General features: G+C 35.4%; 1 protein-coding gene across 10 annotated transcripts in view; it reads right to left on the bottom strand.

Annotated features, from left to right (window-relative positions):
- Positions 1-26,357, bottom strand: part of Hr3 (Hormone receptor 3) — a 114,574-nt gene that overhangs the window by 54,510 nt on the left and 33,707 nt on the right. The gene's annotated exons all lie outside the window — the stretch shown is intronic.

Raw genomic sequence — 26,357 nt, forward strand, 5'->3', positions numbered from 1 at the left:
ACTGCAGCCTACGTTAGAAAAAGACGGAGCTATAGCAACTAAAGTTGTGTAACTCTACACAGAGAAAGCCCAACATGTACTTTCTTTATGGCTGTATACAACACTACCTTAGCGCCTTTGATAGCAAGCAGAGGCGTTAGTGTGTGCGGCTCTTTACATTTTTGAATTTCGAACGAAAGAGCGTAAGTGGCGGTCGTAATTTTTCCAACTCTTTTCCGATGCTAATGAAAAAGGATTTTGAGTTTTAAGAGCAAGTTGTTAAGGAACAATTTGGGAGTGAGCGGTGTTCGTCGTTTTTGGGGTTCAATGACACGTGCTTTGGCAGAGGCCTGGCGATTTTTTCCACCGCACTATTTGGAAAAGTCCACAAAAGACGGCATTACTTTGAATTGAAACTAGGTCGAATGAGTAGTATATTTTTCATGATCGATTTTTCCAGGAAACGAGAGAAATAAGACACAGCAGGATAAATTATTCGTTTTGAACATTTTCGAGACACAGTTCCGCTGATGAATCGTCTGTAGCGAGAATTGACCCAAAATGGGGGCAAACTGATAGGGTAATAAATTAGCAATTTGCGCAGTAACACTACTCGACAATAGATGGCGTTTAAAATTATGTTTTTATTTTTTTGCCCAACCGCCTATTTTATGTAGTCATATCAATAAATGTAAACGGAAAATAATGTATTTTTCTACATTTAATTAATTTCAAAAGAAAATATACAACTTCAATACATTCATCGTCTAAACATCAGCAAATTTCTCATAAGGTGCATACGTTAAATTTCTCATAAAAATAACAATATGAAAAATATATTTTATTTTTGTTTACATTCACAAAAAAAATTAAAAGAAAATTGTATGAAATTAGCAAAATATAGTGCGTTTACCGTAAACGATATTGCATCACAGCGAAGGAAGTGAAACGAGAGTTATAAACGTATATCCATCTCTACCGCTGTCTTTGTCGCACGCGATGCGTTTGTCATTAAAAAAGCGGAAGCGAGGCACGCCCGCCCGTGCTATTTTAGCGTGAACGAATCGATATAAGTCTGTCTCGCTCGTGCAAGGCAACGGAGTGCATTGACCTGTCCTTGTTGTAGTTGTGTGCAGCCTTGCTTTACTGTTATACGGAGTGTGTATGTAGTGAGTGTGCATCATAAGGGCTGTTCCACACTGAGCATTGCGGGTTTTTGTAGTTTATGCGATACCGACTTGAAAAATATGGTTCTTTTGATCGCCTGTATGAAATATATATATTTTTTCTATTAGTTGATAAAACGTAAATGGCTTAAAAATATATCACCGCGACCCACTGCTGGGCGTAGGCCTCCTTCCGTCTCCGCCAACCATCTCTGTCCTGGGCCATCCCCATCCAATTATTGCCAACCATTTACTTTACATAGTCGACATAATAAAACATCACAAAAAATACATAATAAATGCTTCATCATTTTATTATATATATATATATATATATATATATATATATATAAATGACGTATATGTACTTTAAGCTTTTGAAATGTAATTTTTTCATTATTACAATAAAATTCTTCAAAATGTTTAACCAGAATCGTAATCGAAAAAAGAATTGTAATGTATCATTGGTGCAATAAGAGTTAGTCTATTTTTTATAATAAAACATAATTCTCTGACTGCAGTTAAATCTAAGTATTACTGAAATAAAATTATAAGCTCGACTCAAGGCTGTACAGGTAGCAAAGTTAACAATTTGAATTTTAATGAGTTATCTTCTCAGAATCGATCTGTCTGTAAGTACTTCTAGTACTTATACATAGAAGACCTTTTAAATTGTTCACTAGCAAAATGTTTAAGTTGTTGAAATGAAATCTTATTTACGTTAAATTATGTAGATAATTTCAATCTTTAACCTAAAATACCTAGGTGTTCCTAATAGATTTACCTTATAATTGTGAAATAAAAATATGTCTTGTCTCGTTCGATCAATGTCAAATATTGTAGTCCAAAAAACATTTAGCATTTACATTTTAATTCAATTTTTTTTTTGTATTGTTGGTACCTATAAAGACAAAAAAGATAACTGAAGTAGGCAGATTGCTTTTTATAATCCATAAAATAATCTCAATCTATATCATTCAATTCCATTTCATTCATTCAATGTAGCTACTACAAGTTTCAAACTAAGGTACTATCGGTTTAAATCGAGCTCTACCTAGTGGGCTTCAAAAATATAGGTATTTTAAAATCACATAAATGGTTTCCATGTATTTATTCAAGGTGAGTGGCAATTAATGATGACTAAAATTCTATGCGTCATTACGTGATTATATTGATTTTAAACTTTATCGTATACTAGATGTTGGCCCGGGGCTTCGCTCCCGTTGGAATTTTAAGATAAAATATAGCCTATAGCAATCTTGGATAATGTAACTTTCTAATGGTGAAAGAATTTTTTAAATCCCCATCAAACATACAAAGTCACGAACGTTTACCTCTTTATAATAATGATCATATATGCATGTACCTACTCCATAGAACCTTGGATACATAGAATTCTGTTCACCCATTCATCAATCAATATCCATATAAAAAAAATGGTTGCCTGTAAAGTCGGTTTTACGGGCGAAGATTTTACGTGACAACGTCTTTTTACGCGCGCGGCAGACCGATCATAGTTGAGTGGGAGAGAGACGCAAGGCATTCGGCGGGCCTCTCTCTCATTCGGTGACTCATCGTAACGTTACCGGGCGTTACACTTTTTCATAAGTTACTCCCAGCCGCAACCTAATTTAAGACGTTGTCACGTCAAAAATAATACATTATTGATATCAATTTCAAAGAAATGTCACCTGTGTAAATGTAATAACGTAAGTTTTCAATTCATACAATTGAAAGATTGATTTTAAAGGTATATTTTTGCGATATTTAGAGTCTCATTTTAAGGCACAATTACATTTTTTTTTATCAATTACCTTTATTTCTTAGCGAAAAGAAAAAAAAAGATAAAAATGTGACGGTGGCGCTAGTGTGCGGCAAATAACTCTTTAAAATATATTCCGGGATTTTTATCACTTCTCCCACTAATATCATAGATTCGAAAGTTAGTATTTGTGTGTGTCAGAATGTTTGTAACTCAATCACGCTGAATCTATTGAACGAATTTCGATGAAATGTTGGGTGAATGTGCATGTGAACTTGTGTTATTTGTACAATGAAGACAAACAAATACGATACACGGGTAGAATGTAATCTGGAATGGCATATAATACTTTTATCCTCACGGAACCGACGCCCCGGGGCGCAGCTAGTTTACCATAATGACGTCTCTCTCATACATACCTGTGAACAAAGAAATGGGTAAACTTTAGTAAATATATACAAAATTAGAAATCACTATTTGTTTATCAACCTTTTCAACAGCTCTATTTATTACAAGACTACATTGGCTACATTGTACATTGCTTAGGTTTTGCTAATGTCAACGAATAGCTCGCCTTAAAACTACGCAATGAACAATCCTTCGTGATGTCGGCTTAGCAACCAACGATGTAAAATTTCGTATCTAAGATAGTCGTTGTTAGAATGACGACCAAAACGAACATTTCTCTTTGCGAGTGTTCCCAGTGACATTGTTGGCCAAAAATCCGCCTGTGGTTTTGTGACCAGCCACCAATTACGGCAACCCTCTTTGAGATTGGAGTTTTGCTATTCTAAGGCGGGAACCACACGCTGCATATTGAGCAATGAAGTGCCACTGATGCGTATCGTTTTGCCATTGATGCGTGCGTTTAGTGAATAATTACTAGATAATTCGACTTTATAGACTAATTTGACGACCACGGCGGCGCAGTGGTAAAGTGCTCGCCTCTGAACCGAGAGGTCCCGGGTTCAATCCCCGGTTGGGTATTTTACTTTCTTTTTTACGTTAAAAAAAGAACAGAAAAAAAAGTCTTTTTTTATATAATTTTTACTCAAACACCACAACGTAATTCCTTTAGGATCGTATGAACAAGTCTTAAGCGCGGTATAAAAAGTTGCGTCAGAACCCATAAAAAATGTCTGCGGCGCGTCAACGCGTTACATCACTATTTACACATGTGTGCGCCGCACACGCACGCACACACATACAAATCTCGCGTCTCGCTCGCACGCACGTGTCCGCGCCTGTGTGCGCCTAATCTTTTGTGGAATGCAGGTTTTCATACTAATGAGTACTTTTTAAAAGCTGAAAGGAAAATTGTGGGCCCTTTCAGGCGTTGTGATTTGCTATATAGTTCAAAACTGGCGCATGTTATTTTTTTAAACGTCATTGATTTTTTTTTCTGTACTGTCAAAGAAGCCGTGAAAATTACTAACCAGTATTCGTAAAAAAAAATAAAAATATTAAAAAGAAGAATGCACTTAAATATTAGGTGTCCTAAAATTCACGCATTGTTTTCCTCCAATACTATTTGAAAGTCAGATTTATTTCTGTATTTATTGTTATAGAAATATAGGTACGGAACTCTCAGCGCGCGAGTCGGACTCGCACTTGGCCGGCTTTATTTAAACAATAATTTCAAATTTAATTTTTATTTAATTTTCAGCTTTATTATAAGAAAACGTATGTACGGAAGTATGAAATGATTTTTATTTTTTAAAATTTAATTTGAACACAAGTCCCGTCAGTACATAAATCCATACAAAATCACCAAATTCACCTAATTCAAGGAAAATGTATGAAACACCCGAAATTTTTTTCGCGAATTCCAAGCTAGTCCCATACAATAAGTTGTTCAGTATTCAAGATTCAAAAAGGTTCGACGATACATTGCTTATTTTCGTGCTTCATCTTCTTCTCTTCTTTTCAATTCTGACGTTGATCGTGTATTGTGTGACGACCTCGGCGGCGTAGTGGTAAAGTTCTCGCCACTGAACCGAGAGGTCCCGGGTTCGATCCCCGTTCATGTCATGATGGAAAATGATCTTTTTCTGATTGGCCCGGGTCTTGGATGTTTATATCTACATATGTATTTGTTATGAAATATAGTATCCATAACACAAGTGTCGAACTTACTTTGGGGCTAGCTCAATCTGTGTAATTTGTCCCAATTTATTTATTTTCCATTTTTCCTTATTAGTAAATATATAATTATTACTCTAATAGTGTGTTATTCCTATAAGTATCATGAGCTGAGCAAGAACATGTGTAGACTAAATGTCTCTGTGATTAAAAAGTCACCCTGTACACAGTGTCTGGCATATAGAAGAGAATGGCAGTGAAGCATTTTATTATCTGTATTTTGTAACGCAAACATTATGCACTTAGGAAACTCAGACATCCGCTATGATTCATTATAGAAAGTTGAAAGGATAAACACTGTATCTGATGTACCTACTTTACAACGTGTATATACCTATTTTTTTTTTATTAGCAAACTGTCAACTTTTCTTTTTAGGAGTCCGCGCCCGAACGGTAAAAAGGGATCCTATTACTAAGACTGCATTAATACTCCTTCTGTGACTCCGTCTGTCTGCCCGTTTAGACAGTTGAAATTGACAATGACAATAACTTTTCCAGATTTAACATTAAAATCACTTTTCACGTTTGAAGAAATTATCTGAGCTGTCAGAATGAAAAAAAAAAAAACAATTTTGAATTTATAATTTGCAATATGATAATTTAAAGATGTTAGTCGATTTTCTTGCAATTAATTGTAGCATGTTTATTATTCCATTAGCATTTCTTTTATCGAAGTGAGACCTTCTGTTGGTATGGCGAAAAGGAGTTAAATCTAAATGCAATAAAAATAATTGCAAATAACGTAACACCCCCCTTTTGTAAATGGATAAAAGTGACAGGTCATTGAACTAGAGTCAGATATCGGATATGCCAACACTCTCACCCGACCCTGCATTGAGTATCATCATTCTTGGAATGATGACTTATCATTTACCGTCATAGCAACGGTCTGGTGTTAAAGTTATTATTTTTTAATTGTTAATCTATGGTTAAAGGTGACCAAATAAAGTAAAACTGTACTGTATAAGGGGATATGCGTGACAATGGTCTGACAACTAGATGCCGACGACCGAGCGAAGTGGATACGAAATATTGGCACGATGGTGTGTGTTTCTCACAGCTTTTCGTCCGCTGCGGCCGCGCTGTCATTACCATTTTTAAAATACTAAATAACAAACACAACATTTAATTTTACCATTATATCTGTACCTGTATCTGTACCATAGTATAGAGTACTGATTTTAATGTCAGATATAGTCAGATGGTGTGTCTCGTGGTTCCAAGTCCCACACGCCGCCGCGCTGCCCGTCGCGAACGGGACACGAAGCGGTATACGAAGGCATTTTCAACACACATCATATCATCGCACCAAGGGTCCAAGGTTCTCTTTTACACGATGCGTAAAATATAATATAATATGTGAAAAACTAGCACGTCATTGCGTCGACACGTTCTTTCTTTTGCACGATATGAGAAAAACAGAATGCGTACGTCAGCAACGTGTTACGTGTTTGAATTCTCGTGGTAGAACTCCAGTCCGCAAGGTAACAAGAACAGAGAAACAAATCACACAGATTGAGCTAGACCTAAAGCACCAGTACACATCACTCGAGTCATAGATCTACGCTGACGTAACCACTACATTGTTGACTAGGTATTTAGATAGTACAATCTGTATTGTAGGTTAGATTTGTAATTATAGATGGGTTTAGGCTCAGTAATGGCCCAGTAAATGGCCCACAAAGTCATCGCAAACACAAATAAAGAAGGGGTATTGCCGGACTGTATGTGAAAATACTGTTAAAGTATTGTGCATAAATCTATCTCTGCTTGCTATACGTATAGGAAAATAATTTTCCGAACTGTCATTGTATATTATAACCGTATTGGTTGCCGCCTACGTTTTATTGTTACTTGCAACTGAAAAGATGAAGTTTGTGTTTGTTTATTTACCCGCCTAGCTGCGCTCCGGAGCTTCGCTCATGTGGAAATTTCGGGATAAGAATTACCCTATGTGTTATTCTAGGTTATATTCCACCCGTGTAAATAATTTCACAACAATAATAATAGGATTATACGGAACCCTTGGTGCGCGAGTCTGACTCTGACTTATTTATTTGATAAATTGAATCATAGACTAAATATCGAGGAGGGACGTTGTGCACAAAATTACACACCGGTGTATCAAGCTATTATGACAGGTGCACAAGGACACGTAAAGGCGCGGAGGTGAGTGATGTCTATTACAACTTCCATTAATCTGTGAACAGAGCGATTACATGTAAGGCTAAAGCTGTAGCAGTACCGTTTATCCCACCCGCCTGCCTCAGCCCCGCGTATCGCCACACTTGTAATAGAAATGGGAATAAGGCGATTTATTTATTGCAAGTCACAAGCTAAAATATTCCCCTTTTTGTTTATACTTCGTGAGTGGAATACCGTCCTAAATTAGTTCTAACCTAAGCTAGCCCGCTAAATAACTAAAATAACAGGTCCTTATGTAATCGTGTACATAATCAGCATCTTTATGTCATTAGTGTAGTAAAGGACGCCCACCTCGTGTATTAGTATTCAAATCAGGCAGGCATAGGTTTTTGCCAACTGCATAAGTGCATATACTGCATAATGTCTAACGCTAAAATTGGTCAATGTCGTTTGATTGTTATTGGTTATTAGCGCTCACGTAATACACGGTAGGTTATTTGAAGTAACTAAGTAAACGATTTTTTTTTATGTGTCCCAATGCTGAGCAAAGGCGTCCCCTTTTGTCTTTCATAGGTCATCTTGAGTCGTTTGTTCCCGCGCTAAAAGTTGTCTATATCGTCCCGCCATCTTGTTCGTGGTCTACCTCGATGCCTGCGCCCTTCGCGAACCCAAGTTGCGGTGATCTGTGCCTATCTCTCTGGCGGCATTCGGCAAACATGCCCCGCCCAATTACACTTGATACCAGCTGTATTGGCGCTCACGTCATTGGCCGGGGTTTCTTAGTTTCTTGGACTAATAAAAAAAAGTTTGGTATTAGAAAAAAAAAATGTGTCCTTGTTATCATTACATAGTATAAAAAAAAGCCGTTTCCCGTTGTCTGTCATTTTTAGATCTGATCATTCACAGGGACAGACAAACTAACTACTAGGAAGAACATGTAAACTACGTAACGAAACTCAAACTCATCACACGAAATAGCTTTAGAGCCAAATAAGTTGAGTGAAAACCAAGACTGACCCTTTCAAAGATGATTTAAACCATCTACAATTGATAATATTACAATCTTGATATTCATGATCTTATGCCGACGCTTTCCGTCGCCTAAGAAAAAAAATGTCAACACGCGAAAAACACAGGCCGAAAACACATGTGTTAAAAAAAGTATACAACCCGCCGCAATCACGAGACACGCTCACACTGCGTGCGTATGTGTGCGTGCATCCGTGTGACCTACTTACGATCGCGTTCGGCTGCCTTCGGGCGTCTCCGCCGACTGAACATATGCCGCTTCGGCCATTTTTCCTTATTGACTGCGCGTTGCCAACCTAACTTGACCTATCTCCGCGGTGTTGCCAACTGATATTTGGAACGCGAAGAAAGGAGCAAGAGGTCAGTGAATTTTGGCTGGTGTGTGTTACGTAAACTGTGTTTACTTGTTAGTTATCGAGATAGCGAATCCCTACTGTTGTAATTGAGTAGTTTATTGCTCACGTTTGTTGATACTCTCTTCTAACATTATTAAGTTGGTTTTATTTCTCGTTTTGGGCAAGGTCCCGATGTTCAGAAACTAAAAAACCAGGCTGTACGGGCAGTCTGATTTTTTAGTTTCTGAACATCGGGAATCTAAGGAATCGTGGTATCTTTTAGAGAAATAGATTATTTAACCGGCAATCTGTGGCTTTATAAAGATCCCATTTGCAGATCCAAAACCAGTTTTCGTGCTTCATCATATGTATCATACAGCAGTCCACTGCTAGACATAAGCCTCTCCCAACTATGAAGTTGCGAGAGGTTTTCATTAGGTATATCAAATCAAAAATCTTGCTTTTTAAGCTTATCCACAAATTAGTCTTCTTGAAATGTTGCATAGATGTAGTTTATAGTATTGAGAAGGACATTCATCCCGGAATAATAGCTGTTGCCGTGGAAAATTTAAGCGGACGAAGCCGCGGGCAACAGCTGGTTCACTATAAAAGACCACTTTTACCGCTATAACAGCGTACAAAAAATATATATATCATGATAAATTATTATAAAAGTTTTATTTGCACGCTTTATCATTTTTACCCCATTTTTTGTTCGTTCTCTCTCCTAGCGGTATCTTTTCAGGTATCTAATATACCTATAAAATCGATTTACTTTTATTAAATGAATATAGCTAAATATTACAATAAACTATATAGAAGATGCGTTTGAAAATATAGACACTTTTTGATCGCCGCCGCCTACGCGATAATGAAATAGTTATATTTATTACATATTTAAATTATTTATTATTATTATTACTTTTTATGACCACAGAGTTGTCAATAAAAGTGCTAAATCGCGACTACCTGAAACTTATTTGGCTTCCTTAAAAACATTCAATAAATTTATTTTTCATCTCATAATTCTTACCTAAATAATTATGTAAGATATCAATTAAAAATAACATGACATAATCGAATCGCGTGTCAATATTCGAACGTACTTCCGCGTTCGAAATTCAACATTTTCGCGAATGGAACATAAAATTTTTGAAACGCATTTAACTGGCAACTTTCACCTATTCGAAAGTTGAAAAGAGAGGAGAGTGCGTGAGCAGCTATTTTCGGCCAGCATTCCCATGGTGTGGCTTCAAGAATAACCGTTTTATAACGTTTTGTAATAACTGCTTTTCGTTATTTAGATCTGTAATATAATATATAATTTCAGACAATTTATTAAGTAATAAGTTAATAATTAATTAAACACTTAAATCGATACGCTACATTTATTTAACAGCTGCGATTCATTATTCACTCTTATATCATATATCGCGGTGGTGGTGTAATGGTTACGACGCCTGCCTGTGGATCGAAAGGTCCCAGGTTCCAACCCTACTCATGCCACATGAGTTTGTACACAAATCTGACTCATATATAATAGTTTTCATCGACCACCACTTGCTTCCGGCGAGGGAAAACATCGTGAGGAAACCTGCACACTGGTTGGTAGCACATTTGTGTGTGAAGTGGAGATAAAGATGGCATGAAAAATATGACTTTGAAGAAGATCATATGCAATGTTGAAGAATTCAGGTTCGGTGTTCTCAAGAAGGATAGACGTCAGGAGGGTGGCCATTTGTAAAATCATAGACATTTTTCAATTACCTTTTTATTTGGTATGTATTGCAATCCCACTAATAATATAAAGGCGAAAGTTAGTGAGTATGTTTGTTACTACTTCACGCTCAAACGGCTGAAAGATTTGGATTTCTGATACCAAGCATTAACACATGGGGTATTTTTTATCCCGAACGAGCGTGATATCCGTAGGATTTAGTCAAAAAGTCTGGTAGTCAATGACTTTTGACTATAAAGTAGAGGGCACTACTGTTCATAAAAACTTAACATTTTTTTTAAAAATAATTACGCTGTTAACACCGCTGAGTGACAATAAATGCAGTAGAATAAAAATACATGTTCTACCTTGAATTCATAATGGACTTGAGTCGCACATATTATTCGGAAATTAGACCATCACAGGCAATTATTCAAGTCATATTTTGTATCATACGGTATTTCTCAAAACGCTACAAACTACTGGCATACATCGCAATGCAAACATTAGTTTAGTTTATTATACTAACATAGTGCGGGCCCCGGGTAACTTTCACCGTTAGATAACAGCCTAGTCCTGATAACTGTGAGTGTCTGAAGTCACAGTATTATTAACTACTAGCTGCCTCACGAGGCTTCGTTCATGGATTATCGCGTTAAAAAACACACTATGTCTATCAGAAATAATGTAACTTTAATACTGCTGAAAGTAACAATCATACAACACATTCTTACTTTCTTTCTCTAATTTGAGCTTTTGCTTTCTCAGCCGTGGAGCGTCGGAACCTACACAGGGTCTGCTACACATTAAATACCTAATTATAATATTGAGTATAAACCTAAGGTATTTATTTAAATATTTTAATTCATGTATTTCTTACTAGCGACTCGGTCCTTCGTGCAAGATCTGTAAACCTTTGGTAATAAATTGTCTAAATAACAGTGAAAACTGCATCAAAATTCGTTGCGTGGTTTAAATGGAGAATGCTAAGCGAGCTAAAGCTTACACAGCATAGACGAGGAGGGCTTTTTTGTTTTGTATTGTACAAGCTTCGCTCGGGTAAAAACATAATAAATTATACCCCTAAACCATCCTCAGGAATCACTCTATCTTTTGGTGAAACCGCATGGAAATCCGTTCAGTAGTTTTATAGTTTATCGCGAACAGACAGACGCGTAGCCGGCTGTAAAAATATATATAGTGGTTAATCCCAAAATTCCCACGGGCGCTATCCCAAGGCGCTTTTAATAAATATCCCACGCTGTTCACATAGAAAAAAAATCTGCGTGTTGACAATTACAGGCAAAAAGTGTCTGTTTGTTTGTACACAGAACAAATTAGCGTTGGACTGCACTCGAGTGACGGCCTTCACCGATTTTGGTCACGCGATTCTCCATCTCAGTTTAGATTGAAATCTATGTTCAGAAACCTTTATTATTTATAATCAACAGCCATTTAAATGTCCCCACTGCTGGGGCACAGGCCCTAATTATGGACGGACAAGGAGTATGGGCTATGATCCACCAAGGACAATTAAATAAAAAAGAACACAAGCCATAAGTATTAAATGTTATTAAAAATTAGGTTTTGCCCGTGTACGTTTCCCACGGGAACAGTTGTTTTTCCGGGATGAAAAATGCCCTATGTCCTTCCCCGTACTTCAAACTATATATATGCAAAATTCTAATAAGATTGGTTGAGTAGATAAAGCTTGAAGAGCTTAACAAACAAACTCAGTTTCGCATTTATAATACTAGCTTTTGCCCGTCTATATACTTTATGTCCGCCTCAATACTTCAAGCTACATGTATGTAAAATTTTAGGAAGATTGGTTGAGTAGATAGAGCGTGATGAGGTAACAAACAAACTTACTTTCGCATTTATAATATTTGTTAGGATTATCAAAGTAGTAGTGTTATCAAAAATTCTGCCGCCAGATTTACCTTCTGTTTCTAATCTAATACACGCTATGTAATAGTACCTGCGTAGACATACACGTAAAGTCACGTTACCTCACGCATAAGCACAAAACAAAGTCAGTACAGAAATAAGGCTTCATATGACGTAGGTATTAGCGGCTTATTTATGGAATAAATTGATTTTTGTAGCTCGTACAATTAAATTTCTCATTATGTACAACCTATGTGAACACAAGGTATGCAATAAATTGGAGTTTGAGTTTGAGTTTAATTACCTATAGACCAATTTTCTAGATGGCGCAATGGCTATATTGCTGACATTTGGAATCTTTTTGTAAATAAAAAAAGAGGAGGAATGTATTGCGACGATGTATGATTTATTTTATTTTTACCAAATTATTAGACACAAAAGATACATTACACGTATCACGCAGAAGAACAAAGCCGGAGACATATGAATACACTAGTAATCTTATGCTGTGGCTAAACTGTGATTGTGACGCAGCTTCAAATCAAATAATTTATTCAGAAATTAGACCTTCACAGGCATGTTTCACGTCAAATTTACACATGCTACAAACTACTGGCATTTCGAAATGACCACTGTTGAGAAGAAATGCCGGAAGTAACTTATTTGCCATTATTGTTTCTTACAATGTTTTTTTTCGAATAGTTCAAAGTGTACAAGGTACATAATGTACATATACATTAACAAAAAGTATATAAAAATATATTATGATTGTGATCATAGTGCTTAATATAAAAAATAAATATTCTTATAGCTTGACCTCTCTACCCTCGACGTTCCGTGTTCGCCTCATGCATTATAGCGAGGACAACGGCACGCGACGCGGTGTGTGACTGTTTCTAACTGAGTACACATTCTATTACTTTATAGTTGTCCTATTTTTATTTACATTTGTTCAAATATCTCTGGATAGGTATCTAAGTTATAATAATTTACTAGCTATTACGCGCGGCTGCGCGTAGCTACTCGGTCGCATGGGAAATGTAGTTGATTCCGGATTTAACTTGCTTGCTCAGAAATAATAAAAAAAAAAGATATCCTATAACCTTCACACTTCAAGGTGCATGTATGCAAAATTTCATGAAGATTTGTTGAACAGATAAATCGTGAAGAGGTAACCAATAGACATACTTTTGCATTTTTGATATTGGCAAGAATTAGAACGTTTCTCCTGTAAACAGTGAAATAAGAAGTTATAAATCTATATTTGTACTAGCTATTGCCCGAGGTTTATAATATATATTATTGATAAAGTATTATGAAAAAGCATGACTAGCGAAATCGCTTCAGCATTCATACTAAATAAAAAAATAGGGGTTGATTTTAGTCAGCCATAAATTGCTATTTAAAAAACATAACAAAATAGTATTATTTTTAACATTAACTATTAACAAAGTTTATTTATTTCTAATTAATGCTAATAAAAATGCTACATTACGAAATAAAAACCGCTTGGAAACCGTGTAAAGTACTTAGAAAGAAACTACGGGTATGGGAGTGTTGAAGTTTTTTCGTAGCACGGCTACGAAGGTCTACGGACGTGCTACGAAGGACGCGGCTACGAGCGTAGAGGATTTTTAAATATAGAACGTTGTACAAAATGAAGGATCATTTTGTGTACTCTGTTTTAAAAAAAAATTAAGGGAAAATACTGTTACTGAAGACTATAGATATGGAAATGCATTATTTGTTCAAGGATTTTGTGTGTCAGGCAGGTATGATACGTTTTTTTTCTAATTCTACATTCCATATTTAAAATTTTATTAATATGAAAACTAACCAGCTATCTATGTTTTACGAGACGAATTGAAAAAGAAATAATTAGAATTTGAATTAGGAACGCTCCCTATCTCATAGCATACATACAGTCAACGCATCAGGCTATTTTTATTGCGAATTCGTCGCTATGACCTGTACTTACGGGTCAATAGATATCATGACATGCAGTTCACAGTACTCGTTACGTGTGTGTGTGTGTGTGTGATGCGTATGCGAGGACATGCTATGTAATTTGTTATGACGATTGACGAATGTACTTTGTGATTACGTCAGATGCTAAAATGATGTTGCTAGGCAAATACAAGAAGGCTACAAAGTAAAGGGTTTATTGCACTGTAATTGATAAATGGCACATAAATCATACTGCTATTATTAATGTGTGTTTCTTTCTTCTCGATTGTTACCGATTGCATTCGGTGCTGTGACGCCGCGAAGTCCGAGGTTCGCGTGAATAAATCTAAGAATTTGGAGAAACGGCCGTGATTTACACCTGCCTGACGTCAACACTCTTTGGGAATGTTATTGTTCCGAATCAGTTGCCAAGGTTACGTGTCCTTTAGTCGTCCTGCACGACATCCACGAGAGGATATTTTGGATTTTTGGATATAATAGAGTAGAATAATAATGCCAAGTAACTAAACGCAAAAAAATATAATAACAATAAAATAAAAAATAACACTAAACGTCATGTGTGTTGTTCGAATGTTCGTTTTCTACGATGGTGTAGTTCCATCGTAGAAAAAGAACATTCGAACAATATTTTATTATTTAACTTGCAATATATGTATGTCGCTATGTTTTGGGTGGAGTGTTGCAATCGTAACACTATTTTGAAGCAGATATCTTCAACTGATTGAGCTGAAATTTCGTACACACGTTTAGTTTGGATACCAGGTTCGGCTTCAGACATGGGAACTCCTCAACGGTTTACTCCTCCGTGCGGACATGAACTATTTTGTCACCGATTGAATGCATATATAATGATCTCTCTGATAAAAATAAAAGATTGTGTCCGTTAATTAATTTTTTGTAAAAAACTTATTCAATTTATTTTCCTGTCACAGTCTACATATTTTCGCAGTGTGCACACAGTTTTCCCTAGGAAAATTTCGTTTCGACACGAGGAAAATTACATGATGAGAAATACTGTTGTGTTAGGTTCATACCTTTGGTTATGTCAGCGTTTTTACTGGCCCTTTCGCAATAGATGTATAACTTTAGATGGTATGGTAAATTGCTGTTGCGTTACCCATATTTATTAAAATCTGGCCGAGATTTTACCACCGGCCGCGTGCCTGACATCTAACCTCCTCAGGGATGCTGATGTTTCCTATCAGCTGCCAAAGCTATATCGACAACAACGAGAGGATATGATGAGGAGTGGTCATATTCTAGGGCGGGACCAGACGCCATAATAAAATGCTATAGAATAAACTGCGAAAATTATTGGGTGAAAACCCTAGCAGTTTTAAGTAGTCACTAATATTGGTTAACAATTTTACTGCAGGAAAGAAAAACTATAAACATTTAGTGCCTCCGTTATGAGCAAGGGCCCTTGCGTAAGCCCTGCTGTGTTTGCTATAACGCTTTGTACTACTATCTTACATCATGCGGCTGTGAGGCGGAGAAAATAGAGTTTGTTATATACGGCGTGTGGTCGAAAAAGGAACTAATGTATAAGTTTCTTAAATTCCCCATTTGGAACGTAGGTGGCACCCTCACTAAACAGTCGTAAGATCCCTGCCAGTGTCAGACTGTAACCCTATCTAGTCTGTGATTCAAATTCTATTTTCCAAATTTATGATTTTAGATTGTATGATTTTGACATTTCAAATTTATGAACAACATTCCACGGTTTGTTTTCCAGCCAGTACGGATATTTGAGAATACATATTTTTTGATGTTTTATAATCTTATTGAGTTGCTTGCACGGTAGCGTGAACATTTTTTTCTTCTTGAATTTTGCTAGCTATGGAATTTTGCCATGATTATTTATTTACGCAACCAGCGCCTGATTAAGGAAATAAATAATCATTGTCTAGTATATGACAAACTATATACACTATACTATATAATTGTAAAATAGTAAAAAATGTTTATAGTATTTGTATCTTTCACTTTAGTAGTCTAGACAAAGAGCCTACGGCCTAAATAAATGATTTGTTTATGTAAGATAAGATTACGGAAGAAAGTGACTTACAAAGTATTACGATAACCCATTTTTCAATTCAAACACTGGCCTTTCATTTTGTTTTGTCTATTCTATTGTTTTAAAAAAATATAATGACAAGAACGAAAATATTTATAAAGGTAATGAAAACTGAGCCCAACCCGTAGTGTTTTTAGGATTTATAGTGATGTAGCACATGAATGTATTCCAGTAGTTTGTGCCTTTTTGTGCTAGTTATACAATTCATAACTTGAAAGAGTGCCTGTAATCTCTGAATAAATAATTTAATTAATAATTGCAATATATTTTAAAAAGAAAGTCTTCCTATTTCAAATTGTGGATTCACATTTCGATGCCATCAAAATGTACATTAAAGAAGAAGAACTGTCGAATACTTCACGAGCAATGATAGCGATATCAAAATAAACATAGTATGGAACATAGATACGCGAAGGGTCGCACATCCGACGTTTTGCGCGCCCAGTTGCAGATAGTTCGGCCTTGCGTATGCTATTCAACTCTGTGACACACTTTTGACTTGGCTTGACGCCGCACCTCCGCCCAAGCGATTATCGAACTTGTCACCAACGGCATAAGAACAAATTTAGAATGGACCCGTTTAAAAATATTGTTTTAATTGAGACAACGCGCGGCGTCCTATCGCGAATGTCGAAATTTAAATTTCGAATTTCGCGGCTTTTATTCTTTTATGGCTCGTCGATTTGAGTATTATTGTATCTGGCTGGCATATAGAAAAAAAAGAAATAAGAAGTTACATAACAATATATCAGTTTTAAAAAGATTCTTCTTGTTTTTTAGAAGGACAAATAGATATAGACAAACGACCATATGAAGTGGAGACGAAAAAGTAGGTCCCTGGACTCCGACGCTCACGGCTGCGAAAGAAACTTGAGATTGGCCATATATCTTTTGTTATCTAGTACTACATATGTTATTAGCTGTAAGCCAAAAAATATAGGATGTTTTTAGGTTACTTCTACTAGGTTACTTGTTCTCCGTTAATTAGTTAAAAGATGTATAGTTAAATGATGTATATTGATTAAACATTATAAGATTTTAATGAGCTTGCAAAGAGCTGGATGAATAAAAAAATATATTATATAAAAAAATATATACTCCTTGCGCCAAAACGTTTACTAAATTAATAATAAAAAGCAATTTATTTTAATTTCCTAATGTGATGAGAAGAAAGCATTTCAAAATCTCAGCTTAAGATTTTGAAATGCTTTCTTCTCAATGAAACTTCTTTTCAATGATCACATTAATCAATAATGTAATGATTCAAAATTTTATATTAAACTGATTCAATAACCGATGTCTTTTGACTATTCTTTTTTCTTTTCGTTTCGATAATTAAAAAATCAAGTGATATTTTTTGTTTGATTTTAGAACATTATTTCCGTCTAATTTTTATGAGGATCGTAAATATTGCCAGTGTTATTGCCACTGAAAATAATGTTTTTGAGGAAACGGAATATCGTTATTTTTTTTTTTCGTTTCGACAATTTAAAAGTGAAGAGACATTTTTTGTTTGATTTTCGAACATTATTTCCGTCAAATTTTCATGCTGTTTGTGTAAAACATTTTTATCAGAGTATTCTTACAATTATGTATGAGTTGCTCCCGTGAGTTGCTCCATCACTTGTTGGAATGATAGCTTGTATATTTTAATTTAAATTTAGAAATCTATTTTCAGTTAAAATAATTGTTTTTTGTCTCTCTGACGTTTCTACCTCAGTTTTTGACATTGACAATCCAAAGATCTTATTTATCCCACAAGCTAAGCTAAGGTCCTCAAAAATTGCTACCAACACAATCGGTTAAAAACACAACTTATCTCCAACAGTCGGGTAAACAGTCCCCTGTCACAATACATCCTCCTATAGTAATAAGTTGACAATCCAAAGTGAAACCAAACCTTCCGCTGTCGAAACGCTGCATATTTTGCAACCCTCAAGGTGACGTTTTTTATTGAAAGCCGAATCGGGGCCAGCCCTGAAGGCTGTGGAAAATTAAAGGGAAAATCGATGTCACTATTTGAAAATCGAACGATCGATAAAAAGCATAGACGGATACATTTTGCATTGACAGAACGAGACAAAACATACTTTAGTTTTTATTTATAAATAAGGCTTGGATTTAAATCCGCCGTAAAGAGTAATAAATAAATGAAAAAGGAACAAATGTCTACAAGTAGGTACCGCTCCCCCTGGCCCTAGCAGAAGGGACAAACCCAAGAAGCACTGGCTTGATGTCGTCAAGGATGATATCCGTGCCAATGGTCTGATAACTAGGGATGCCGACGACCGTGCGGAGTGCAGACGAAAAAGTAGGAAAGCGGATCCTGGGCTCCGTCGTCTGTGGCTGTGGAGAAACCAGGAAAATGCTGATATGAGAGAGTCTTATTTAGTATTAGCTGCGCCCCGGGGCTTGCTCCCGTGGGAATTTCGGGATAAAAAGTAAGTATTAAAGTAGTAGTAAGTTAGTAAGGATAAAAGTAACTAAGGTTTTAAAAATGCTGATAAAAATGTATTTTTCAATATAGTCTCCCTGTATTTCAATGCACTTCTTACATTTATTGTAAAGAGCTTTTAATACGGTGAAAAAAATATTCGCCGTTTTTGTCTTCAAAATGTTCATCTACGGCCTCTGTGAGGGCACGCCTTGCAACTCGCGCAGTATGGACGGGCGCGTTGTCTTACAAAAACAGGACGCCTTTTGCCAGTTTGCCTCTCCGTTTCTCAACAACCACTTGACGTAACTTCGTCAACAATGCGGCATAGTAGTCTCCGTTCATTGTAGTATTTTTTGGAAGATAATCAATAAACAAAATTCCTTCACAATCCCAAAAAACAGTGGCCATGAGCTTGGACGCCGATCTTTCCACTTTGAACTTCCGTGGCGGCTTTTCTCCCTTTTCTATCCACTGCATTGACTCCTGTTTTGACTCTGGATCGTACTGTCGAATCCAGGTTTCATCGACAGTAATAAGCCGAGAAAAAACATCGTCAGGATTATCGCCACACATGTCCAAAAACTCCTGTGAAGTTGTGACTCGACGTTGCTTGTCCAGCGCCGTCAGCATTTTTGGCACCCATCGCGCGCAGACCTTGTTCATGTGATCATCATCATGCAAAATATTTCCGATTCATTCCCTACTAATGCTCATGGTTTCAGCTATCTGCCACAACTGGATTCGCCGGTCGTCCAGAACAAGTTTTTTTACTTTTTCAACGTTTTCTTCGGTAACAGCGGTGTTTGGGCGTCCTGACCTGGGGTCATCTTCAAGTGATTCCCTGCCAAGTTTGAACTGTCGGTTCCAACGTTTAACAGTCGCAAATGAAAGCGCTGACTCCCCATAAACAACTGTCATCTCTTCAAATATTTCCTATGGCGTTTTATTCTTCTTTGTTAAGAATTTTATCACAGCTCTGTACTCCAATTTCGTGCAAAGTGCGGACGTCTCAGACATGGTGACTATGTACACTGGTATATATATATACCAGTGTACATAGTTTCCTCACTAAACTATGTACACTGGTTGATTATTAACTTGTGTGTGAAATGGAGAAGGCAATGGCAAACCACTCCATTCATAGTGCCGAGAAAGTTATTGTGTGTGTTTCATTTCACGTAATGACCAAGACCCTCAGTCCTGAGGAAATACGGCTATGAAGAGAAGAGATGTATTGATTATTAAACCCGAAATATTTTGTAATAATACACAAACACTATACTGTGAATTCAATACCTAAATAATAGATATTTTCGCTGATAACACGGGTCTAGGATAGTGGCTGATAGCAGTTGATTTAAGCACTTGTGTATGTTGAATTTGCTGTACATATTTGTACATAATTATTTGTCTACTAACTTTTGTACGCGTTTATTTCGCGCTTTCGCTCTTATTATTGTCAATATATCTCTGGTTCTAAGCAATGTATCGCGATGAAACCTATACCAGATTGTAAGTTAGACCATCCGCTATACTACTGTTCGTGGTGCGCGAACAAAAATACAGATCTAAAAATATAAATAATAAATATATATATATATTGGCGACAACCAATGATGAGAGAGAATGATGAATGATGAGAGAGAGAGAAACTAAAGGACTAAAAGACTTCACTTTTTTGTTTAATTTTTTTGACATATGGAAAAAAAATGAAACAAGTTTGATTTAACAAAAGACTTGGCTGTATGGGCTAAGAACCCTTTGCCTCCTCAATGAAACGGGGTAATAAACAAAAAAAAAATTGATCGATTTGACTTGATAACAACACTATTGAGCTGTCAAATACAAAAACATTGTATACAACAAAAATAATGGCACCATGAAATTAGTCGGTACTCCGTAGTACTTATCTAACTAAATCCATAAAAAAAACCTCTGTTTTCATTATCCCAGCGAGCGTTTCTTATAAAATTGTCTGACGCAAGTTTTTGCCTTCGAATCGGCGCAAAATGTCCTTACAATGTAACTCACCATAGTACCATAGGGCACGCTTGTGTCTGTAGACTAAGAAAACTATAGACGACGGACGAATGTAACCAAATGAGATAGAAACATACTACTTCCTGCCCCAATCTGGCTAAATACACTTGTACATATTAGGGACAAAAAAATATTTCTTCTCATGTATTTCTAATACGAAATAGAAGATATGACGGGCTACTGTAGCTTTCCCTGTCTTTGCTTATACCCCGGCCGACAAAGAGAGACAAATATACGCATTCTGTCTTGTTTCTTATCCTACGTATCTCTCTTTGTTGCACGAGTGAAATGAAAAATATGACGAGGTCTATGATTTTCTTTATCTATACCTTTCGCCTAATTTCAATATGTAATGTTCATGACGTCACGAGTGCGTAGCGTGCAGTAGCATGCGTTGTAATGCACGTTTCCATGGCATTACTAGGCGAGTGACGAAGATTTGAAATTGGAACGGTTTTTTTTTCTGCCTGGTGTCAAGAGAAGCTAAATAAAGGGGCTTTACACATCGCTCAACGAGCGAATCATTCTTCTCAAAGTTTCTCATACACATAAGTATGTGTTTTCATATACATATAATTAGAACCAATCTTCTTAAGGTTTTTTTTATATCTATTCGTATATGTATACTATTATTAGGTAAGCGTTTGTGAGTTTGTGTGTTAGAGGCGGGTAATCTTCGAAACTACCGAATTGATTTCAAAAATTATTTCACTATTAGAAAGGTACATTATCCAAGATTGCTATAGGCTATTTTATCTCTAAATTCCCACGGGAGCGAAGCCCCGGGCAACATCTAGTGCATGATAAACTGCTTGAATTTTTAACTTGCATGAAGATTGGATTGTAGAGTAAATTCGCGAAGCCGCTGCCAGAATTGTTTTTCTGTATGTTTACTCCAATGCACTGAACTTTGAAAGTAAACAATAATTGGAATAATTATTTCAGTACCTGATCATTATTGAGTGTGCTATTGCTAACACTAGTGCCAGATTTTATTCAAGTCGCCTAAAGGCATCTGACATGACTTTTACGACTTCCTACCCCGCCGATCTACCGTCCCTATAAAATAGGTATGTTGAAGATATATCCCAGTAGCGGCTATTTCAAAATCCCATGGTAATAAATTCTATAAAAAAACCAGTATTAAAAACAGTATCGTGTTTAGTCAAGTAACAAGTCAAGACCTATACTCGTCTAAACGCAGCACCAGCTATTATCATTTGGTACCTGACTGCATGTTCCACGCATGCGCATACTTATGTGTTGTGTACTGCGCATCAATCACTTTGATACTTGACGATTTCGTGTGGGAAAATCCCGTCACGTTTTTGTAGATTGTTCATAAAAATGTAGGTATCGCCCAATTTGAATACATACATATATTATCACGTTTCTATGCCTTACGGGTTACATAGAGCCAAGAGTTGTGAAACGAAGGCTACATTTAGTTGTATAGCAGTTTTAGTTGGAAATTTTCTTTTTGCGTAATTTGGAAAAGTGTTTTTGGCACATTTTGTGGGCATATTTTGGAATAATGCAAAGAGATTGTATGTTAAAAAAAAACATTATATTGCTTTGACGATTGAATGAACCGTTCAACGTACAGTTTTTTTTATAAATTTAATGAAACATTTTCAAGTTAAAAAACTTTGCTATATATATAAAAGAATACTCACATGTCTATACGAACGTTAAAATTACGCCCGTGCGAACGAAGGCTTAGCAGCTTATAGACAGACTGATGACGATATCTTTCTGTTTTGAGTCTCTCAAAATTTAATGAAACGAGTTTAATATTGATGGCATACAGATGATTTAATGTCATGACAATATTGCATTGTAAACTTCAAATTTAAGTTTACTGTTATGTTCAAAAAACGATCTACACCAACGCTTGTAAAATTATTGACAATAAAGCTATAAAGACGAGAGATTATTTGATATAACATACTTTAGTGCTAAATCGTGGTCGATTTTATATTCAAATAGGAATTACTAGATGAAATATACACTAAATAAATAAGTAATTTATGTCTTAGGCGAGGTAAAATATTTATAGTTTGTCAAAAACTAAATTTTTACAATACTTTTTATAATGTTTTTCATTTAATGTATAATCTAATATGTAGATGAATAACAAAATGGGCGCGCATCGATTCTTAGTGTTGTGCGGACGGTATAAAAAGCCAATACCAATAACACGGTTCATTTGCTACATTGGCTACGGCGTAGCTGCTACGACATCGCTGCTGCGGCGCGCGACGTAGCAATTCTATTTTTTTTTAACGCTTTACGTAACTGAATACAGGAATAATACCAAAATAATAATTTCAAATTCATCATAAAATTTATGTAATTATAGAGAAAATTAGCTAAATTCCAAAATTATATGAAAGTAATCATCACTTATTTTAAAAATCGTTTAAATTTTACGTGCCAAACCTATCTCCCACTGATATTTAATGTTCTCTCAAACTTAATAGGTTGGGTTTAAAGATTTATTTATTCTCAAAAATAGAAAAGATTTATATAAGAACACAATTCAAATAGATTATCCTGTATATAAATTAATAATAAACATGATAAACTAAGAGATTTCGAAATAAATGGATAGAAAACACCAGAGACAAGGATACATGGAAAGAGTATGGAGGCTTTTGCCCAACAAAAGGTAAAAAAATGCAGTTTCTTTACGAGGTACTTAGACCCGCTAGCATATTTATGTGATAAACTCGGTATAAATATAAATATGTCAATCTCGAACAATATGAATTTGTTTAACACATGGCCAATTGGATGGACGGGGCAGTCAGAAATGTCATTTTATTCAACAGTAGCGACGTCCACACACGGACTAAGTAATTTTGATCAGACATGCAAGTCCTGATGGGACAAAACCCATTGACAAATACCTGTGTTCCAGTATCAAGACGTGCCGGTCGCGCGCGTCGATCACGCTAAATGGGTCTTGGCCGTACAACTTTTTCTTCGCAACTAAACAGCGCTCACATGTTTATGTTATCCTGGTAGTTTGGGCTGGTGTGACATGTATTATTTAGAAAAAAATCGATTTTATTTCATGTTCAAAAATTTTTATCCCATGCATAAATCTGATGTGAAAATTTAGTGAAGCATAAATTAGGATAATCAAAAGTATGCCATGATATGTTATGTGTGTATTAATTTTTTATACAAATGGATAGACCAGACCCATTATGTTCTTAGTAATAAATATCGCTTTGAAGTAAAATATATTTTTACTTATATCAAATCGCACGCAAAAGAAATTGTGGGCCCAACTAGGCTTACAATATATTTAATAATATTGCCATTAAATAAGAAAAATATATTAAAATTAATTTATTTCAGGTTACTAGCCAGACCAATATACAAATTGAAAATCAATTACTACTTCAATTAAGTACACACATAACACGCGCACTTAAAATTTAGTCTGAGCTGAAATATAGCAAAGACAATTTTTTTCATGTAATTTGATCCACGTTGCTTTGTCAGTGATAATAATGTTATTTCATTATTTCTAATACATTTCTAATTATATGCTGACAAGTGAATACAGAAATTGCGCTATTTGCGTCTCTTGACGTGAGTTTTATGATACATTTTATTAATGAGTTTTATGAATTTGCTGGATATAGCAAATTAATAAAATTCATTACATTATAATCGGGGAGTTGAATAAAAATATCGAGTGGCTAGGGCGGGAGTCACACCAGGTTTAGTACCATTTCATAAAAACAGATTGAATAGAAATTGGTGTTTAAGTGAAACAAACATACACAAAACGTCACGTGGTCGCATTACTCGGTTTTCAATAAAAAATATTGCCATTTTCAATTCGCAAAAGTTATTAAACTTTAAATAAACCTGTTAATTCACTGTTACGAGTACTCGTATTACGAAATACCTGTTACGGCTACGTGTGACACGTTTTTTGCTGTAAATACTCATTTGATGAAAATTGTTTCTGTAAAGTTAAAGTTGGTATAACTTTAATTTTTGTTTTTTAGGGTTTGAGGTCTGATTTTATTAATTACCTAGCCGCTTAGGTACCAACGCTATAACATTTTTTAACCCCCGACGCAAAAAGAGGGGTATTATAAGTTTGACCGCTAAGTGTGTCTGTCTGTCTGTGTACGTGGCACCGTAGCTCATCAACAGGTGAATAGATTTGGATGCGATTTTTTTAATTTGATAGCTAGTTTTTATGCGGTGGTTATTAGATATGTTTGATCAAAATCGGTTCAGTCGTTCAAAAGTTGTAGCGAAATGAATATTGAAAGACGGGGTTTTTTTTTAATTTGTGTAACAAATAAACTTTTTTTATCAGTTTCTTTTATTTATTGGCGAAAAGTCTATAAATTATGTTATCAAGTAGGCTTGATACAATTTATTAGATATGTTATAGTTTTCCATTATGTAGTCAAACAAACATATTATTGACTAAAATGGATTTAAATGTTATAAATAAGATATTATATAAACTGAGACCGAACATTTTTCGCAACGTACAAAACAAGATATGAAAATTTTACTTATATTTTCACACTCATTGAAATGGAACGTTGTTTTTCAAATTAAGAATACATAACGTGAGCCTAACGAGTTTTGCGGCATTTTTTTAAATGTTGACCCAGTTTTGAATGTATGACTGTGTACGGTTATGCCCAAATAAAAGTCGTAATAATTATTTTAAATCCTTTTTATGGTCATGCAAAAATTTATGAATTGATTTAGGTATATGATAACTTTTATACAAAATTTATAGACTCGAGGATACTTTAAAATATCTACTATATAATACTCATAGAGTGTTCAAATTATAAGCAAACTTTACCTACCATGTATTTAAAAGCCTAGAAAAATATTCCCATAATGCAATAAAATAAAATAAATAATTTACTTGGGTCAGTTTCGTACAAATTGAAATGAGAACCCGTCAGCAAAATTAATATGCGGTTAGCAACAACTAACAACATAACAATATGGCGGAGAAAAAGAATAAATATTCAAATACTTAAATTTGCAAAGACGAATTGCAAACTTTTTAATTTTCGAAAGGGGGCGCGCTGATCCAGTTCCATTCATTGGAAGCACAATAAAACAGATAATAAATAGTAAGAATGGAACTGGTTGGCTGTATACGTTACGCAAGCAACGTGTTATTATTTAAAAAGAAACCAGATTTCTTAGCGGTACTTTCTTGATACTGGCATGCAAAATGTCCTTTATTATCTTAAAATTCGAATGGTTTCAACCGTGAAAGTAAATACGCTCGAAATGTCAATTTAAAAAAAAGAAAATTAAAAGTAGGCGCGTTCGGATACGCGTACGGCTTTCGAATAATTTCTTTTTCCATTAGGTTATGTCCTTTTTGGCAATAATTGGGGAAGCGTAAAGATTTTTTTGTTATGTCACCTAAAGAGACGAGAGATAGAGCTATGACAACAACAGAAACGGCAGTTAACGAATTTTAATTGGGCACTTTCTTAACGTGTAACTTTCAGTTGCGTAACTATCAAACGAAATGAGAAACAATTATGTATGTATTAATACACCGGAAAAGAAGTATTTTGCTTACTTTCTAGAGATTTCGTGAGGTTTGTTCACGGAGTATTTCTAAGATTATCTCACATCATTGTATGTCAT

Source organism: Plodia interpunctella, chromosome 27 (assembly GCF_027563975.2).
Source record: "Plodia interpunctella isolate USDA-ARS_2022_Savannah chromosome 27, ilPloInte3.2, whole genome shotgun sequence".
In the NCBI taxonomy this organism is placed as follows: Eukaryota; Metazoa; Arthropoda; class Insecta; order Lepidoptera; family Pyralidae; genus Plodia; species Plodia interpunctella.